The sequence below is a fragment of the Ailuropoda melanoleuca genome, chromosome 15, assembly GCF_002007445.2.
Source record: "Ailuropoda melanoleuca isolate Jingjing chromosome 15, ASM200744v2, whole genome shotgun sequence".
NCBI lineage: Eukaryota > Metazoa > Chordata > Mammalia > Carnivora > Ursidae > Ailuropoda > Ailuropoda melanoleuca.
This window is the reverse complement of record NC_048232.1, coordinates 43987913-44007942: the sequence shown is the minus strand read 5'-3', so window position 1 is coordinate 44007942 and position 20030 is coordinate 43987913.

Below are 20030 nucleotides of genomic sequence, written 5' to 3'. Positions count from 1 at the left end.
AGTTTAGGAACTCTAGTGGAAACTCCTCTCTAGAAATTTTTAGTGTAGACAATGAAAGAGATAAAATAGTAGCTTGAGGGGCATGCGAGGTTGAAAGAAAGTTCTTTTGTGTGGCTGAGAGAAAGAGCAGTGGAGAGGAAGGGATGATTAATGGAGCAAGAATCTAGAAGAAGGATGGGAGGAGAAGAAATCAGGAGAAAGACATAGGGGTCAGTCTTACAAAAGAACATTCGGCCTGAGGGGAAAGGATGTGGGGATAAGCGATAAGAATATAGAGACATATCGGAGGATGATAAACTGAAGCTCTTGAAGTTTGTGCAGGCGAACTTTAATTTCCAGACAAGCAAATACGCACAGTCCCGTGGCGGGAAGCATAGTACCTTACGTGTTGTGGCCGATGCGTCACGTGACTCACACCCTCTAGCCCCCAGCTGGCCGACCTTCCTGTACTACACCCCAGGGCTGGCAGGCTACAGAGCCCCCAGGCCTCATTTAGCCAAGAACCAGGAATGGTTTTCATGGTTTGTTGGTTTTTGGGGTTTGTGTGTGTGTGTGTGTGTGTGGTAAATTATACCAAACGTAACATTTACCATTTTAAAGTACACAATTCAGTGGTGTTAAATACATTCACAAAGTGCCACCGTGTGATCATTTATCATGGAAGTTGCCTTGTCTTGGAGGTGGTGCCAATGGGCAGGAGAAAAGGAGGGGGTTGCTCTAGACGGGGAGGTAATAATTCAGAGTTCTAATCTCTGTGAATTCCGTGTATATGCTGAGTGAGTCACTTCATTGAGAGCTGCTCGCATTTCTCCCAGCCAACATGACGCTCTTGAAAACGCAAAGTGCTCAAATTAGAATGCTTGCTTTATCGTTATTGCGTGTGCGCTCTATTTCCCCACACAGACGTGCGGGTGCGTAATGGCGATTTCGCCGCGCGCACGGGCGCGTGTGCTCTCTCTCTCTCCTTCTGTGAACTCTGCTACAGGAATGCACATGATGTTCAGACCGCTGCTTTTTCCCCTACATGATTAATCTCTCTGTTATTAGGATTTTCTTCCTGATTCGAACAAACTGGTCCTACCCAGAGAATACGGTTTCTCTCCCATGGCCCCTCTCCCATAAAAAGGACATTTTCCCAGTCTCACTCCATGTGAGAGAAGTTGGAATAGGGAAATGATAGAGAAAGGAAGAAACAAATTTAAAATAGAATAAAGTGAAAAACAGCACACACTTCCTAACAGCTGACAAGAGGACTCTTGAAGTCAGAATGGATGAAACAAGACCAAGAAAGTCGGTGACTAGTCCTAAGTGAGAGGTTGGCAGGGAAAATAAGAGGCCTGTCCGAGGAAAAGTACATTCTTGCAGAGGTGAGAAGGGGGGGTTACTGTTGAAGTCCATACCCAGGAGACCGTGTCACTTGGGCCCTCGTGTTTTGCAGTCGCTTAGGCCCCAACCAGCTCATGACAGGCCACCTCAGACATCTGAGAAAGAATTAGCTGCTTGCCCTTCATTTTCAGCCTACAGTGAGACAATTGTTGGTGCAACTATTTGTGTGTAACAACAGATCATTGTGGCTAAAGAACTGCCTGCCTTGTGAAAAGCAGTAGCTCTAAGTGGGGCCCCCTTTTAATCAGTTAGTGTTTAAAATCCAAGCACCTATGTCATTTGATTAGTGGAAAGACACCCCTGGCTTCTTTAAAATTACATTTTTATATTTTAACAAGTGCTTTCCCTAGCCCGTCTGTGGGCCTCACCGCAGCCTCGTTGGTTTGGTACAATCACAGTTAAACCCTTCATAAGAAACGCCACATCACAGCCAGCCCGACCATGGATCCCACCAGATCACAGGGGTACTTGACCGCCGACACACAAACGGCCCAAAGAAAAGGCCCAAACGTCGAAGGATGTGAGTTACTACATCTTTCTGGAAATGTAAAGACATCGACCAAAGGGCACCCAGTGCGGGGCAGGGCACACGGAAGGTACGCAGCGAGAGTTTCCTGACTTGAGGCTCCCTTCGGGCCCCCACGGCACTGAGAGCATGCCCTTACTTTAGCCCTTTGGGCTTCGTGTGTGTCCCTCTCCCTCAGCGTCTTGCGAGCTACAGTGGGGACAGGCCCGTGCTATTTTCATCTTTCAGTTTCCTCAGCTTATTTCTGTCCCTGGCCGCAGAAAGCAAACTCACACTAGCGTCACTCCAACAAGAGGAAACAAAATGAGCGGCCAACGGAGGCAGGGCTCTTGGCAGGGCTCTGTTTCTTTCTTCCAGCCTCTTCCAGTAAACTGGCCTCCCCCCTCTGTTGCAGGTAGCTGTCCTCCCTGTGCAAGCTACTGGCTCTTCAGTCAGCCTGCAGAGGCTGGAACCCGGACCACCATTTACCCAAAAGTTTCCTTGACTGCTGTCAGTCTCAGCTTCTATGGGGAAAATGGTAGCCATACCTCCTGTAAGGGTATTGCAAAGATGGAGTGAGAGATAGATGTAAGGGAGTCACGGCAGTGCCTGACACACAGAATGTGCTCGGTCCGTGTGAACTCTGTTAGTGTTTCTTGTTGTCTTTAACGGAGGAGGCAGGGAGATAGGTATGACTACGGGCAATTCTAGGCTTATTAAACACCTTACCTTAGTGAGCCCAAAAGAAAGAGGGAACGGTTCCTTCTCCGCATCTATATAAACGATCTGGGGGAGGGGCTCTGATTAACCAAGTCCTCTCCAGGATTTACAGGATCGCAGGCATCATCGTAGGTCATTCCGTGTAATATCTCCATTAATTTTCACCACGATATAGGTGCCATTTTTATCCTCAGTTTGCAGACAAGCCAACCAAGTCTTCCAGACGTTTAGTAGAGAGTGTGCAGAGATGGGCCACCTTTTCTGTAAAGAACTGGATAGTAAATAGTTCAGGCTCAGCAGGCCATCTGGTCTCCATCACAGCTACTCGACTGTGGAGGTGTGAAAGCAGCAGCAGACAGTATGTAAACAAACGAACATGGTTGTATTCAAATAAAACTTTTCATCAAAATTCGAATTTTATAATATTCATGTGTCAGGAAATACTATTCTTCTTTTGATTTCTTTTCCCAATCATTTAAAAATATGAAAACCATTCTGAGCTCAAGGGCTATACAAAAATAGACAGCAGCCTGGATTTGTTCCTTGCGCTGTCGTTTGCTGACAGTTGAGTCATTTGCCCAAAGCCACACAGCTAAAAATGGTGGGCCCCAGGCTTCGGTCCAGGCAGCGTGAGTCTGGAGTCTACACACGTAACCACATCAGCCTCTCATTGTGTAAAAATCTATTATTGTTGAAGAATTGAGTCAATGAGACTGGAAGGAAATGCTTAAGACTTTGAAATAAGCGGAGGAGATGACTGGCCAGGCTCTCAGTGGAATGAAGGAACCTCTAAGGATGTGGCTCGGCCATTTCATACTCTCTCTCTCTCTCTCTCTCTCTCTCTCTCTCGGAGTGAGCTGATAGCATGGTGAATAATTCTTGACTATAGATGTGTAGGTAAATTCTATCTGGTGGAGGAACAACCCTCTTCCCGCTGTGGAAAAGTCACTTTTGTATCCACTTGGAAATTCTTTTCAATATCTCTCATCTAAGTATGTCTGTTCTTTGGATTCTCCTTTGAGCTGCTTGTAACATCTGCCTGCTTCCCTCAGTAAATCATGAGTTAAAATGGAATCTTTAACCTATACTTATTTGCTATCTGAATGAGAATCAAGGTTTTACCTTGTTTGAAAATTATCCTTTAGGGGTGCCTGGGTGGCACAGCGGTTAAGCGTCTGCCTTCAGCTCAGGGCGTGATCCCAGGGTCCTGGGATCGAGCCCCACATCAGGCTCCTCTGCTATGAGCCTGCTTCTTCCTCTCCCACTCCTCCTGCTTGTGTTCCCTCTCTTGCTGGCTGTCTCTATCTCTGTCGAATAAATAAATAAAATCTTTAAAAAAAAAAAAAGAAAAAAGAAAATTATCCTTTAGCAGTTTTGGAGGCCTTCCACGAGGTGCCCAATAGACTCAGCTGGACAGCCAGCTTAGCTCCACCAACAGAAATGGTGCGTCTCACCTGCAGCGTAAATCCAGGCACATCTTCTCTTGAGTTCTAGAGGTAAACTTAAAGCGGCAATAGAATTCTGCATGCTTCTTGGTTTTCTCATTTTAATTTGATCTCTACTCATTTTGTGTTTTGAATTGTTTACAGCCAATAAGTTTTTCCCCAGTGGTGACAGCATGACTGGGAATTTAGTTTATGGTCTGACTATGTAGTGATTTTGTAAAGGGATTATTGGATTAGAGAGATCTATTCTCTGTTAGGTGGCTTGTTAGTCTTTTTTATGTTTGTCTATTTAACTACTTTCTGCTAAATCAGAAGCAGAAAGAGAGAGATTTGAAGATGCCAGGCTGCTGGTTGTGAAGATAAGGCAAGGGACCACAAGCCACAGAGTGCAGGTGGCCTCTAGAAACTGGAGAAGACAATGAAATGCATCCTCTCCTAGAGCTTCCAGAAGGAATGCAGCCTCTGGATTTTGCTCATAGGATAAGCTTCAGACTTCTCAACTTCTGAACCATAAGATCATAACTCTATGTTATTTTAAGCCACAAAATTTGTGATAATTTGTTACAGCAACAATAGGACATTGATAGATTCCTTAAGAATATATCCTTCTTTCTCAGCATATAATCGGGGAATTCTATTACAACTGAGGCCTGCAAAGTCATATTTGAGAACAATGCTCATTTAATCGAGTATTGCAAGCATTTTTAAGGAAAAGGAAAGACAAGAAGGAAAAATTTAAGACTTTGAAATAAGAAAAGACACCACTGGCTATTCTTTCAACAAAACGCTGGAACCATCAGAAACTCTCTGGCTCTATAGGGATGTGCACTTTGTTTTGACTAAGCTATTTTACAACTCTGTAAGTTCTAGAAAATTGAGAGTAATACAAATAATTTTTGTCCAGAGACATGCAAAGAAATTCTATCCAGTGATGAAACGACAAAATCCAGGGCTGCGTCTATTTGCAAATTCATTTCAATATTCCTGATCTTGAAATATGTCTGCTTGTTGGATTCTTCTTTGAATCACTTGTAACATCCGATTCCTTCAGTGAATGAGTTAAATAGAATCTTAAATATATCTTCATTCCATATCTGAAAGTCATAATTTTATCTCTTTTTTAAAAAAGATTTTATTTATTTATTTGAGAGAGAGAATGAGCAAGGAGAGCCACAGAGGCACAGGGAGAAGCAGACTCCCCACGGAGCAGGGAGCCTGATGCAGGACTCGATCCAGGGACCCTGGGATCATGACCTGAACTGCAGGCAGATGCTTAACCGACTGAGCCACCCAGGCACCCAGATCTATCTTTTTAGAATATTTAAAGACATGTGTCCATCTGGGCTCTGAGGCCTATTTCTCGCCCCAGACTTTCTCATTCCCCTGTCCTTTCTTTCCTGACCAAGTCATTTAATTCATTTGCTTCTTTCTGGTTGCCATCCCTCTTGTCATTCAAAAAGAAATTTTTCTGCCAAAAAGACTGCAGAATTAGGAAAAAGCTTTCTATACCACCCTTCCCCAACAACATATGTATATGCACACACTCATTCACACACTCTTGCAAGAGTTCTAGCCACTACAGGGACAATGATGAAACAGCAAAGTTCAGGACAGATTAGAACTACAAGTCAAGGGACACATGGGTGGCTCAGTCAGTTAAGCATCAACTCTTGATTTCAGCTCAGGTCATGATCTCAGGGTCGTGAGATTTAGCCCCCGATAGCCTCTGAGCTCAGCATGGAGTCTGCTTGAGATTCTCTTTCTCCTCTCTTTGCCATACACTCTCTCTCTCTCTCTCTCTCTCAAATAAATAAATAAATAAATAAATCTGAAAAGCAGGCAGGCAGGTAGGCATGCTTTGTTTTGCCAGGATCTGCCTCCAAATATGGAGCATCCCAGGAGAAGTTATTTCTTATTTCTTAGCCCCTACCTTCAAATGCATTCTGTGAGTTTCAAGCTATCCTGAATAGTCACCTCCTTGGGCTTTCCTAGAATTTTCGGGTTCTTTCTCTGGTCTATGACAGTGGTTTTCAAAGTGTGGTCTCCAGACCAGCAGCATTGACATCACCTGGAAGCTTCTTGGAAATCAAAATTCTCAAGCCCACCCCCAACCTACTGCATCAGAAACTCTGGGGGTGAAGCCCAGCAACCTGTGTTTTAACAATCCCTCCAGGTGATTCTAACGCAAGTTCAAGTATGAGAACCACCCGCCGACAGCATCTTTACCAGGAGGCAAAGGTCTGATTCCGCTCCATGGTCCACTCCAGGGCTGGTGTCTTGGGAGTCTGGCCACTTGTCAGAAGCCACACTATGAAGCCTGTCGATCCCTCCTCTCCTTCTCCAGGCCAGCTTTTCCACTTCTTTCTGTTGGTAAGCCTTGTCCCGTCTGCACCGTGCACTAGTTTCCTCATTCTGGCGTGAGGACGATCTCAACTTTGGCACGGAGAGCAGAGCTGCACACACCCTGAACAGAAGGAAGTCATCCCCGACCTGGTGCTCCGGCTCTGCACATCCCGAAAGAGATCCTCTCCCAACAGTGGCCCTTGTGATATTGTCATATAATAAGAAATGTATATTTGGTCTTCCTCCCTAGTTCCTGGCACAGAACTCTCCAAACCCTTGTAATTTCCTAAGTCCTAAAAGGAGAAAGGAACAGCTTTTGTTAAAATATTTAGTTTTTGTCCCCAGTTCCTGAAATAGCCCGGGGGTAGGAAATGTGAAAGGAGCATCTTTTGTGATTCCTAACAAGCCCCTTCCAACCACAAATGAATTTATGGTAATGAGGCGACTTTTGAAAAGGATGGGGGCTGGTCACCAGAGGAACTGGCTATGTGATTAGAGGGTTGGAACTTTTAGTCCTGCCTTCCTATAGCCACATCCAAGGAGGGGAGAAGAGGAGAAGGGATTATGGCCAATGATTTAATCAATAATGCCTACCTAAGGAAACCTCCAAAAAGTCCTAACTGAAGGGCTTCAGATGGGTTGGGGAAACGCATCCACAAGCTGGGAAGGCGGCATGTCTGGAGAGGGCTTGGGAGCTCCGCGCACACCTCACCCTATGAATCTCTTCTGTCTGGCTGTTCCTAAGTTATATCCTTTATAATAAACTGGTATATGTAAATGTTTCCGAGTTCTGCGAGCCATACTAGCAAATTATCGAACTTCAGGAGAGTCATAGGGACCTCTGATTTGTAGACAAGTCAGACAGAGTTGTGGGGAACCTGGGGGCCCACTACTTGGGATTGGCATCTGAAGGGAGGGCAGTCTTGGGATGCCTGCGTGGCTCAGTCCATTAACCATCTGCCTTCAGCTCAGGTCATGATCCCGGGGTCCTGGGATCGAGTCCCACACTGGGTTCCCTGCTCAGCCGGGAGCCTGCTGCTCCCACTGCTTGTGCACACGCTCTCTCTCTCTCTCTGGCAAATAAATAAATAAGATATTTTAAAAATGAAGGGATGGCAGTCGTGTGGGACTGAGCCCTTAATCTGTGGGGTCTGACACTATCTTCAGGCAGATAGTGGCCGAATTCATTTGAATTATAGGCTACCCATTTGGTGTCGGCAGAGAATTGGAGAATAGATGGGTGTGAAAAACCCACAATTTGCTGTCTTAAGTACTGTGAGGAGATAGAGAAATGGAGTTTCATCCCTCCTTTCCCCTCTCAACCTTACAAAATAGGGGCAGTCCTCCAGAACAGTCCTTTTAGACTCCCTGACAAAATAGCAGTACTTTCTTATTATGCATTTCTGTGTTTTCTGGTTTCCATACAGTGTGCATAGATTTTGTCTATGTCAGGGAGGGGGGAGCTGATTTTCTTTTAAAAAGCAAAACAAAAAAAGTTGAGACAATGATCCCAGTTTTGAAAGAAAGAAAGGTAGGGGGGTGTGTGTGTGTGTGTGTGTGTGTGTGTAAGACACTGGTGGTCATGGCTGGCAATAGGATTATCGGTAATTTTAACGTAGTTTACTTGCCTTCTCATCATTTTCCAACTTTTTACAAAAATTATTGAAGCCAGATACATCATGCATAACATCGTCATATTCCTTATTATTTCATGTTACCTCAATGATCCATCAAAGTGTAAGGAAATCATGAGTTTCTCACTGCGTTTAAGTCAAACTGACTTGTCTGGGGTCCAGCAGCACATCAAATAATCTTTAAAACATTTATCAGAGCCGCAAACATGAAAGCCTATAGCTCCGAGGATCTGGACCCAAATGCAGGCCCCGCAGCTGTATTCCCAGGACACTGAACAGCGCCTGATCTGCGGACGGTGCTGAGTGAGTGAACGTAGCGCTCAGCAGCCCCTGCTCCCAGAAGCTGTCCTCTATTACGCCGTGCATGGATGCTGCTCTTTTGGTTCCAATTCAGTCAGCTTCTAAAGAAGGAAACCTCCCTTCCTGTTTACCATGCGGGAATTAACACAGACGAATGCCTCATTCTTGAAAAAAGTGGTGCAAACTGTATATACTTTATGGTCAGATAGACCTGGCGCCAAACCTCAGCCTCCTGCGTACAACTGAAGTCTGCTCGTTAGGGAAATTCTGCATACATCTACGTACAAAGGCACCAGGAACAGAGGAGCTTACCGCCCAGCTGTGTACCTCTCAGGGGTTCTGTTTTCTCCTCTGTCAAATGGAGCAGATAATTACCAGGCAGGGTTGCTCAGAGCATTAAATCAAACAGTGCACAGAAAATGCCTGGATGGTTGGCAAACAGCTATTTTTATTCTTATTGCTGTTGAATTTAAAGACAAATGACTACCCTATAATGTTTTCTGAAATCTAATTGAAATCAACAAACACTGTCTGAGTCCCTGTTTTATCCCAGGCTCTGCACTAGGGAGGGACGTTCAGGATGAGGAAGGGAAGTACAAATTTGTTACTGTGCTCTTAGAAATCATTGCCTGTAGCTTTACAAAAGTAATCATGTTTTCCTTGGCAACATCAGCCTCGGGATAAAGAGTCAAAGGTACAGGGGTGCCTGGGTGACTCAGTCGTTAAGCGTCTGCCTTCGGCTCAGGGCGTGATCCCAGGGTCCTGGGATCGAGCCCCACATCAGGCTCCTCCTCTGGGAGCCTGCTTCTTCCTCTCCCACTCCCCCTGCTTGTGTTCCCTCTCTTGCTGGCTGTCTCTCTCTCTGTCAAATAAATAAGTGATATCTTAAAAAAAAAAAAAAGAAAAAGAAAAAAGAGTCAAAGGTACAGGGATGCTTGGGTGGCTCAGTTGGTTAAGTGTCTGCCTTCTGCTCAGGTCATGACCCTAGGGTCTTGGGATCGAGTCCCGCATCGGGCTCCCTGCTCAGCAGGGGAGTCTGCTTCTCCCTCTGCCTGCCGCTCCCCTTGCTTGTGCTCATGCTCATGTGTGTGCTCTCTCTCTCTTGCAAATAAATAAACAATCTTTTTTAAAAAAAGAAAACATTTTTCTGACACTTGTTGCAGTGGTAAGGAAGGCTTTATTCAAAACCATTGCAATAGAGGTATTATAGTAAGTGAGAGATTCAGCTCAACTCCAAAAACAGCAGAGACATCTTGGGACTTAGAGCCAATGAGCCCAGTGGGGAGTCAGTAGATGGAAAATTGCTAAGAGGAGACATCAAGAGTGGGACTTGCTCCAACTGGGCTGGGTGGCTGGGTAGGCCAAAGACAGGACCGGGGCCAAGGTGGAGGCCTCATTACAAAGTCTCAGGAAAAGGGTGCCTGGGTGGCTTAATCAGTTAAGCATTTGAATCTTGGTCTCAGCTCAGGTCTTAATCTCAGGGTTGTGAGTTTAAGCCCTTCCCTGGACTCCACTCTGGACTCTACTCTGGGCTCCAAGCTGGGCCTGGAGCCTACTTAAAAAAAAAAAAAAAAAAAAAAGGCTCAGAGAAGCCTCACTAATTTTGGTCAAGGAGAGACTCTTTATCATAATGTTGTCTGTTTTAAAATGTGGCTCTTGAAACTGAACAATGTAACGCAGACAGAACCTGACCAATGCAGGGCCTAGAAGCATTGTGTCCTTTCCTGAGTGTCTGCAAGCTGGAGAACTAGGACAGCTGGCAGTATAATTCAGGCTAAGTCCAAAGCCCTGCAAATTGGAGAGTTAATGGCGTAAGTCCCCATCTGAGTCCAAAAGCCAAGAACCAGGAGCACCCATGTCCAAGGGCAGAAGACAGACGGATGTCTCAGTTCAAGCAGAAAAAGCTAATTTATCCTTTCTCCACCTTTTTTTGTTCTACTTGGGGCCCTCCATGGACTGGATGATGCCCACATTGGGAAGAGTCATCTGCTTTACTAAGTTGACCTCTTCAAATGCTAGTCTCTTCTGAAAACACCCTCACAGATACTCCCAGAAACAGTGTTTTACCAGCTCTCTGGATATCCCTTCAGCCCCACCAAATTGGCACATAAAATTAAACATCACAGGACGGGTGGGCCCTGAGGTGGCTTAAGGGGGTAGGGGTGGGCTTCTATCCAAAACCCCAGAGAAATCAGGGCACAGATGCCATGAGCCACGTCATGGAGGGTTGCTGAGACCAAAACCAGTCAAGTGAGTCCTGCGGTGATCAGACGTGCTGGGCAAAGGGAAATTAAACAGTAACTCCCAGGGAAGGATGTTTCGAGGAAAGGGCGGGGGCGGGGAGGGGAGGGCAATGAGTATATCCATCAAGGCAGCTAGGGGGTAGGTGAGGGGTTCTGGAGATGGAGTTGATTCCCACAGTGGCTCCCCCTCATTATGGAAGCATGAGTCTGTGTGCACAGGACAGGGTTCATCGCAGGTGCTGTCATTGTTTTGACAGAATGAGACATTTTGAGACTTTGAGACCATAAAGCTGGAGATTAGACTTAGAACAGGACAAACAAGGTCTTATGTGTCACCTCTGATGGGTCATTGGCTATGGGAGTCCTGGGTTGAGAAAGATTAGGAAGACGCATTTTTTAAAAAACAGGATAGAGAATAAGATACAAGGAACAGAAAAATAGAAAATAAATAAGGAACAAAAATACATGTGTAAATCTCAGTGTTGGCTTAGAGTTTGGGGATTGGCTGACTGGATATACAGTAGTCTCCCCCTTGTCCGTGGTGGATATGTTCCAAGACCTGTGGATGCCTGAGACTATGGATAGTACCAAACCTTCTATATACCATTTTTTCCCTTTACATCCATACCTATGATAAAGTTTAATTTATAAATCAGGCACAGTGAGAGAATAAGTATTAATAAAATAGAACAATTATAATCATATACTGTAATAAAAGTTATGTGAATGTGGTCTCCATCAAAATATCGGACTGCACCGTACTCACTCTTCTTGTGCCGATGTGAGTGAGATGATAAGATGCCCACGTGATGAGAGGAGGTGAGGTGAATGACAAAAGCACTGCGACTGAGCATTAAGCTACTATTGACCTTCTGACCTCATGTCAGAGGAAGAGCGATCTCCTAGTTCAGGACCTAGGTTGACTGTGGTTAACTGAAACTGTGAAAAGTGAAACCATGAATGGTGGGGGCGGGGGGAGTGGACTTCTGTACTGGGTTTCTGGTCATGCAGAGGATTCACAGAGGCACAAAAGTTATCTGGGTCTCAGTTTGCTGATGTGACACCTGGGCAGGAGCGGCTCCATCTTGGGCCTAGTATTCATTTGAACAGACTGGACAGCAGGGCCCGCCTTCCCTGTTCTGCACTGTGGTGCACAGCGGCCCAGTGAACCCGGCCTCACAGCATGTGTCGTTATGGGAAGGAAGGCTACACCATCGAATGCTGCTGCTGTGAGCTACCTCGAGCCTACAGTCGGTGTGGCCTCTGACGGATGCCCAGGAGAGCTGAGCTTCTCTGAAGGTTTGTGACTATCCTGTGAGGGGCCCACGAGTTTGTGGCATCAGCCAGGGGTGCCTCGGCACCCAGCTTGACAACCACGGCCTTGGTAGCCACTTTACCCCATTACATTAACAGCTCTGTTTTCTCTTTAAAAAAAAAAAAATGGTTTTCCTGTTTTCTTATTTGAACTTAACTGGCCAGTCACCCAACTGGTGGAGTACACTCTGTGAAAAGAGCAAAAAGCCGGTGATATTTTGGCTGTTAGAAGAAAATGATGAAAAAAGGATAAAAAATGAACTCAGGAAGTCTTAGAAAACGAGACAAGGAACCATGATCTTCCTAAATCATCCAACACATGTCAAAGTGTATCCTAAAAAACATGTTTTTTTCCCTTTTGAATCATGGCCAACTCCTGTTGCTTGGTTTTGAATGACAGCTGGGACCTACTGGAACAGCGGGAGAACTGGTGAAACCACACTCCCAGGGCAAAACACAGGGGTTTTTGTGGGTTTCTTTTCTTTTCTTTTCTTTTTTTTTTAGGTTTTAAAAACCAAGGAAGAGAGAGAAGGACAATGAGAAGNCTTTTCTTTTCTTTTCTTTTCTTTTCTTTTCTTTTTTTTTTAGGTTTTAAAAACCAAGGAAGAGAGAGAAGGACAATGAGAAGAGGAAGAAGAAATTGTTGCTCGGCTCACATACATAGCTTTTTTTTTTTTAATTACATATTTGGCAGATATATTGTTTGCATCAAAAATGCTTTAATGCAGGACGTTTCAGAAACAATGGATGGTCGGAGCTCTGGCTAAAAAGGATGAAAGCATCTTCGGGCTTGCGGGAGTGCCTTGCCTCGGTCTCATGCTGCTCCAGCCTCAGTGAGGTGGCCTTGTCCAGGCCTGCTCCATTTTTTCTTTTGTTCCACTTTAAGCATCTTTATAACCCAGTCTCTGGGTCCTTTAGGCCAGAAGAAGGTGAAAGCCAAGCCTCAGAGCAGGACGGGATTGCTCAGATTGCAACGAGCTATTAACTCCTCAGCCATTCGGAAGTGGGGACTGTTGTTTTTAACACAGGAGGAACCTAATTATCCAAGTGAATGGGGCCCTCATGGGTGGTTTCTTAAAACTCCATGAGTCATACAACCAAAAACTGAGAAAACAGATCCTGAGATCCGTGAGTAAGAGAGCACTTTTTCAGAAACAGGGGTACATTTTTGCTTTTGTTTCCAGATTCCTGAATATAGGTTTCATTTTCTAGAAATCTGAGCTGGTGGCAAAAGGAGCAAAAATGAATGTGTTGAGCCCCTTGGTTCACAATCAGCATTTTCTTGTGGAACAAGAAGCAGGGGTAAGATTTTGTTCTCAGCCACAAGGCAGCTGCACTGACGCGTGAAGCAGCTGGCTGTAATGTCAGCAATCAACTTGACATTGATAATTTCACACGTGAAGTTAAACACTCTGGGCTTGCACATATGCCCTGGCGAGAAAGGAAGTGCTCCAGAGGACAGCCAGTGAGAAGAGCCAGCCCCTCAGCCTACGGAGAAGAAAGTGTCTCTTTTTGTCAACTAAAACAGAAAAAGGCAAGGCCTCATCTTTTAAATTACTAATTAGCTATTTCATGCTGCAGCCCAGGCACTTATCTGTTGATGGAATGTATCACTGTAATGGTTTGGTTTAATGATGTTTGGAAAGTTAAAAGTCTACAATGTGAAACATTCAACTCATTTGCACCATCCTTAAGAAATGAATGAGAGTCCTGGCATTTCAGGGGTGCTGTTACACCCAGAAGGGAACATCCTTTGAACATTTCCCCCAGAGCCCAGGCAGGCCCTGGATTTGGGGCACCAGGAATGACTAGATCAGGGGGATTACTAGAAGAGGGAATGAAGCATGAGAGACTATGGACTCTGAGAAACAAACTGAGGGCTTCAGAGGGAAGGGGGGAGTGGGGGAATGGGATAGGCTGGTGATGGGTAGTAAGGAAGGCACGTATTGCATGGCGCACTGGGTGTTATACGCAACTAATGAATCATCGAACTTTACATCAAAAACCAGGGATGTACTGTATGGTGACTAACATAATGTAATAAAAAATATTATTATTTTAAAAAAAAAGATCAGGGGGATTACTAAAGATATGGAAATCAAAACGTGCCCCAAACTGTCTCCTTTTACTTTAGAAGCTGTCAATTTCCAAAGCTAACCTGGGATGGAGGGGAAGAGAAATCGCTTGCCCTTAACCCCATCATTAAACTAGCCCACCAGCCATGAGGCACTTGAAGAAAGTGGGGAGATGGACCTGAACCTTCAAATGGAGTCTAGTTTAGACTTGCATAAGAAAGTCAATTTAGGGGTGCCTGGGTGGCTCAGTTGGTTAAGTGCCTGCCTTTGGCTTAGGTCATAATCCCAGGGTTCTGGGATCGAGTACCGCATCAGGCACCCTGCTCAGCGGGAAGGCTGCTTCTCCCTCTTCCTCTGACTTTCCACCCTGCTTATGTTCTCTCTCTTTCTCTCTCATAAATTAAATTAAATTAAATTTTAAAAAAAAGAAAGTTAATTTAGGAGCAGGGAAAATGGAAAAATATAGATTCCGTGGCTTAGAATTCCACCAAAGAAAGGAAACAAAAACAGAATGTATGGTATAATTATTATCTAAACCATACAGAATTCTGAGAGTTTATGGAGGAAGCCAGGAATCACAGGTGTTTCCATGGGGCCAAATGGACAGTGACACTGAGTGGTTCCCAGATAGTTTGGGGAAGAAAGGAATGAGTGGAGACCTCAGATTCGGGATCACAGGTGTAGATGCTGTTAACAACAGCAGTAATAGCAACACACAAATTCTTTCCTCCCATGTGGCCTTTGAACTTGCTCTTCCTTCTATCCTAAATATGCCCACTTTCACAGGGCTGGCTACTTCTAGTCATTCACCCTCCATGAGCTTTCCCCAACCATCAGTCACTCTCCACCATATCACTCGGCTTTAATGCATTCGTGGCTTTGTCCACCACCTGAATTTATCTTAGTTGAGTATTTGTTAATGGTTTCTCCTCAGCGGTGGTAAATGTGTAACAACTGGCGGTGGGGGAAAGGAAATGACAGTAAATACATATAATACACAACTTCCAAATAAAAAAAAATGCAATACTTTTTATTGTAAATTCCATATAGTCGATTGATTCTCACAGAAAGCCTTTGAGCAGTTTTGCCAAACTCTTGTATCTGTAGCCGAACTATGGTTGCAGTTGAACCATGATTTGACCAAAAGAGTTGCATCCCAATCTGTTTTTTTCCCAATAAAAGTATTGTCATTAAATCTGATATGTCATCCACTATTAAGTGATTTCTCACCCTCACACCAATTAGATTTGCTAAATTGACACCCCTTTTAGCTTCAGCACTAATGATTGCAACAGCACTAGCCATCATTTCAGATTTTTGTGTAGCTGCAATGATTGGAACATTGTTTATTAATAGCTTGCAAAATTCCTAAAAATATAACAATCCACTCTGTACCTGTCCAGCTTGGATGATAGTAAGTTCTATGAGAGAATGAAGGATACCTGGCAAATATCAAATACACACAGATTCTTTCTTAACATAAAACATACTAATATCTGTGCTTTGATTCTCTTTAACCTTTCTATGTGAGAGTCTTCATCTTCCTGGGATGGAAAAACTGGCAAGCGCGTGGTCATCCCAACTATGGTTGCCCAGCTCCTAAGAATGGCAATTACCATTGTTAGATGATTCTAATGATTGGAGATTTGGGTCAGATGTGAGACTTGGAGCTGCAGACATCACAACCAATTCTTCTCACTATCAGACTGTCTTTTCATAGATAGTGTGTCATGGATTTCAAAATGTTGAAAGGCTTCTTGTCTCCTGACTCACACTGTGTAATTCTGCCTCCTCACAAAGTCTGCAATTTCCACCCAGGCTGGTCATGTGATTGCATGTGGCATTTCTTTTGCTCTTTGGACACGTAGACTATTAGTTGGCTAGAGCTGCCATGACAAAGTACCACACACTGGGCCACTGAAACAACAGAAACTCCTTGTCTCAGGGTCTGGAGGCTAGAAGTCTAAAACCAAGATGTCGGCAGGGTTGGTTCCTCCCAAGGGAGAATCCTTGGGAGGAATTCTTGCTGCAATCCGTGACATTCCTTGGCCTGTGGACCACCATCCTGATCTCTGCCTTCAATGTTCACATTGTATTCTCTCTGAGTACTTGTCTATGTCCAAATTTCTCCTTTTAGTAAGGACACCAGGCTTATTGAAGTAAGAGCCCTCCCTACCCCATCCACTATGACTTCATCTTAACTAATTACATCTGCAATGACTCTATTTCCAAGTTCAAATTCTTAGGTACTGGGGGTTAAGACTTCAACATATGAATTGGAGGAAGGACATAGTCCAATCCAATAGTGTGTTTGTGTGTGTGTGTGTGTGTGTGTGTGTGATGGTGTCTAAACGCCTTTGAACTAGATGGAATCCTAACGCAAGTAAATGTATTTTCTGTGTGATAATTAAATATTTTAAACTTTATGGGATCTTGCATTCTTTCATAGCTTTAGGACCTTACAACTCTTAGAGATCTTTAAAGATATTTCACGCAGCTTTGTCTGTCTTATGGCCAAGAACTCAAGGGGTCATTCTTCTGACAAGCTGGTTTGGGTCAACGGTGCACAATGCTGAATGACATGCTGTAAATGCACATTACATCTCTGAAAACCCACTCTGAAACCTTTATTCTGTTACTCCTATAATCCCTCTAGAAATCCAACAAAAATAGTTCAGTGATTACTTGCTATTAATCCATTCTAAAATGAGCATTCTTCCTCAAATTAAAAAAAAACTGAGTATACCAATGTTATACCAATGTTACATTGGTTTCAGGTGTACAGCTTAGTTATTTGACAAGTTTCTTCATCATGCTATGCTCCCCACAAGTGTAGCGACCACCTGTCCCATTACATCACTATTACAATATCACTGACTATATTCCTCAAGCTGTGCCTTTTATACCTGTGACTTATTCACCCCATAACTGGGGGCTGTATCTCTCCGTCCCCTTCGCCCATTTTGCCTAGCCCTCTTCCCCCCTCCCCCTCTTCTCTCTTTCCTCATATTTTAACATCTCTGAAATCAGAATCTGTTAATGATCTTTGGCATGTTGTAGTTTAATTAGCAGCATATCTTTTTCTCTTTCTGGTGGGATATGAAATAGTGATATGATCTTAATTAATGGTGTCTTAGTTTCAATGAAGTACAATGTTACGAATCTACTCTGGGCAGACGCTGCTGAGTATCTGGAATATATAGAATGTAATAGCAAAAAGGAGAGGCTGCCTTCATAGTCTCTTAGGAGAGAAGTAAACAAGAAGCTTCAGGGTAGTGATCTGGGGCATAGCTTTTCTTGTAGGCTCCTGATATTCACTTACCCACTGCCCTTTTCATTCATATTGCATTGTAATTATTGGTTCTCTTGTCTGTCTTCTTTAGCAACTTGAAGGCAAGTGTCCTATCTTAATCAACCTTAGATTCTCACTGCCTAGGAATGCACAGAGCCCATAATCAATGCTAAGTGATTAAATAAATGGATTAAGGTTCTCAGGGCCTACGCTGTGTTGGAAAGTCTCACTAAAGAAAACTTAGATTTTAGTCTTAATTGCCTACTCCAACAGGCCTTTCAAGCAGGACTGCCCAGAATGCATATCATTAAGTGGCTTTTTGCTGTGGTGATTCTTGGTAAAAGCTGGAAAATCATGGCCAAGTGTAAGGATTGTTCCGTGGTCTGTTCTGTGGTCTGTGATGGTTGTTCACAGCCAACCACCAACTGCACTGCAATATTCAGAAAGGTGGGGGTGTGGAGGGATGTGTGAAATGAGAGCTTCCCTCTATTTTAGGGAGTTCAGACGAAACTAAGTCTAGGTGAGCTTTAACTGGCATTTTGATTGGTAAATAGATGCATGAGCCAAGATTAAGATATTTTTTTAGGATTTTATTTATTTGAGAGAGAGAGAAAGAGAGAGAGAGAGAGCACAAGGTGGAGGAGGGAGCAGCAGAGGGAGAGGGAGAAGCAGACTCCCCGCTGAGCAGAGAGCCCGGATGTACTACTTAATCCCAGGGCTCCTGGATCATGACCAGAGCCAAAGGCAGACGCTTAACAAACTGAGCCACCCAGGTGCCCCAAGATTAAGATTTAACAATGCAAGTGTAATATAAGTTATCCTTGTCAGTTTCCTATTGCTGCATAATAAATTATCATAAGTTTAGTGGCTTGAAACAACACACTTTTATTATCCCAAGTTTCTGTAGGCCATAAGTCTGGGCGTCTCAAAGCTGGGTTCTCTGCTGAGGGTCTCACAAGTCTACAAACAAGGTGTTGGCCAGGCTGCGTTTCCATCTGGAGGTTCAGCTGGGGAAGAATCTGCTCCTAAGCTCCCTCAGATTGTTGGCAGAATTCATCTCCTATGGTTGTACGACTGAGGTCCCTGTCCTCTTGCTGGCTACAGCCAGGGCTTGCTCTCAGCTCTAAAGGCCACCTGCAGTTCCTTGCCATGTGCCCTTCTCCATAGGCTCTCATAACATGGCTCTATATTTCAAAGCAGCAGCAGACAGACAATCTCTGACCTAAGGGAGAGCCCAGGTCTCATCTAGGGACTTTAATCTGATGAAATCAGGTCCATCCAGGATAATCTCCCTTTCAATTAAATCAGAATCAACTGATTTGGGACCTTAATTGCATCTGCAGTATCCCTTCACCTTTGCCATATTCTGTTGGCTGGAAGCAGGTCACAGGCCCCACTCAAACTAAAGGAGAGGGGATTACATAAGGTGTGAACATTAGGGAGTGGGGAGCAAGGGACCCATCTTAGAATTCTGCCTATCTTAGCCTGCATATCTTCTCACTGCAATCTCAGGGCAGAACCAGGGGGAAATAATAACTATGAAGTTAACTTCATGGAATTCCAGGGTTGGAGAGGACCATTCCCTGCCTCTAAGTGAATAATCCTCAACCAGACCTGAAAAATAATGTTTATGCTTTTACAGATCTCCAGGGAAAGGTATTCTATTTGTAATCAGTCCTTGTGGATAATAAAGTTAGCACTTGCTAACCTAAACACCTCAACAAACAACTTTATTTTCACATCGTGGCATGAGTACCAGGATTGCCAAAAGTGTGGACTAGGCAGGTCCACAAGCAATCTTGAAATCAGAAAAGCCAGTCTTTGTAAAGCGAATGTAGCAATTTCCCTGCGCTCCCTCCAAATATAGAAAATGTCAATTCAGGAGCTCCTACGTACAGGCACTGCTGGTATCCTCCTTCAGTGACTGGTTTTCTGTTTGTTTGTTTTGGTATCAAGCAGAGAATGCGAAAGAGGAGACAGTTGCCACCCACCAAAGCCTTATGCTCCACGTGTGGCCTGTGGATCAGCGGCATTGACGCCACTTGAGAGCTTGTTAAAAACGCAGACTCTTGGGCTATGCCTCAGACCTGCTGAGTCAGAATCCTCATTTTAACAGGATCTCCAGGTATTCACGTGCACGTTAAAGTCTACGAAATCTGTATTAAACTTTCCAGAGCGATGTACCTCAGCCCTTACCAGACAGCTCGGGATATCCAGCCTCTGTCGACTCTCTATTTTGCAGGAATTACTGTCATTTTATTATTTTTTGTTGTGATTCTATTATTTATTCACTTATTTCCCAGCTTTATTGAGATCTAATTTACGTACAACACTGTGTAAGTTTAGGGTACACAATGTAATGATTTGATAGAAGTATGCGTTGCAAAATTATTACCACTATAAGGTTAGTTTACACATCGCTCATCTCACATGCTTACATTTTTGTGTGTGATGAGAACTTTGAAAATCTCTCTTAGCAACTTTCAAATATACAATAGAGTATTGTTAACTATAGTCACTGTGCTGTACGTGACGTCCCCAGAATTTATTCATCTTACAATTGGAAGCTTGTACCCTTTGGCCACCTTCACCCATTTTCCCCTTCCCCCACACCTAGCATTTTAAACATAATCCAAAGTCATTGCCGTATTTCACTTTGTTGGCAGCAACATGGAATCTGATCTATTAAAAGCTTCTACATGGGGCACCTGGATGCCTCAGTTGGTTAACCAGCTGCCTTCAGCTCAGGTCATGATCCCAGGGTCCTGGGATC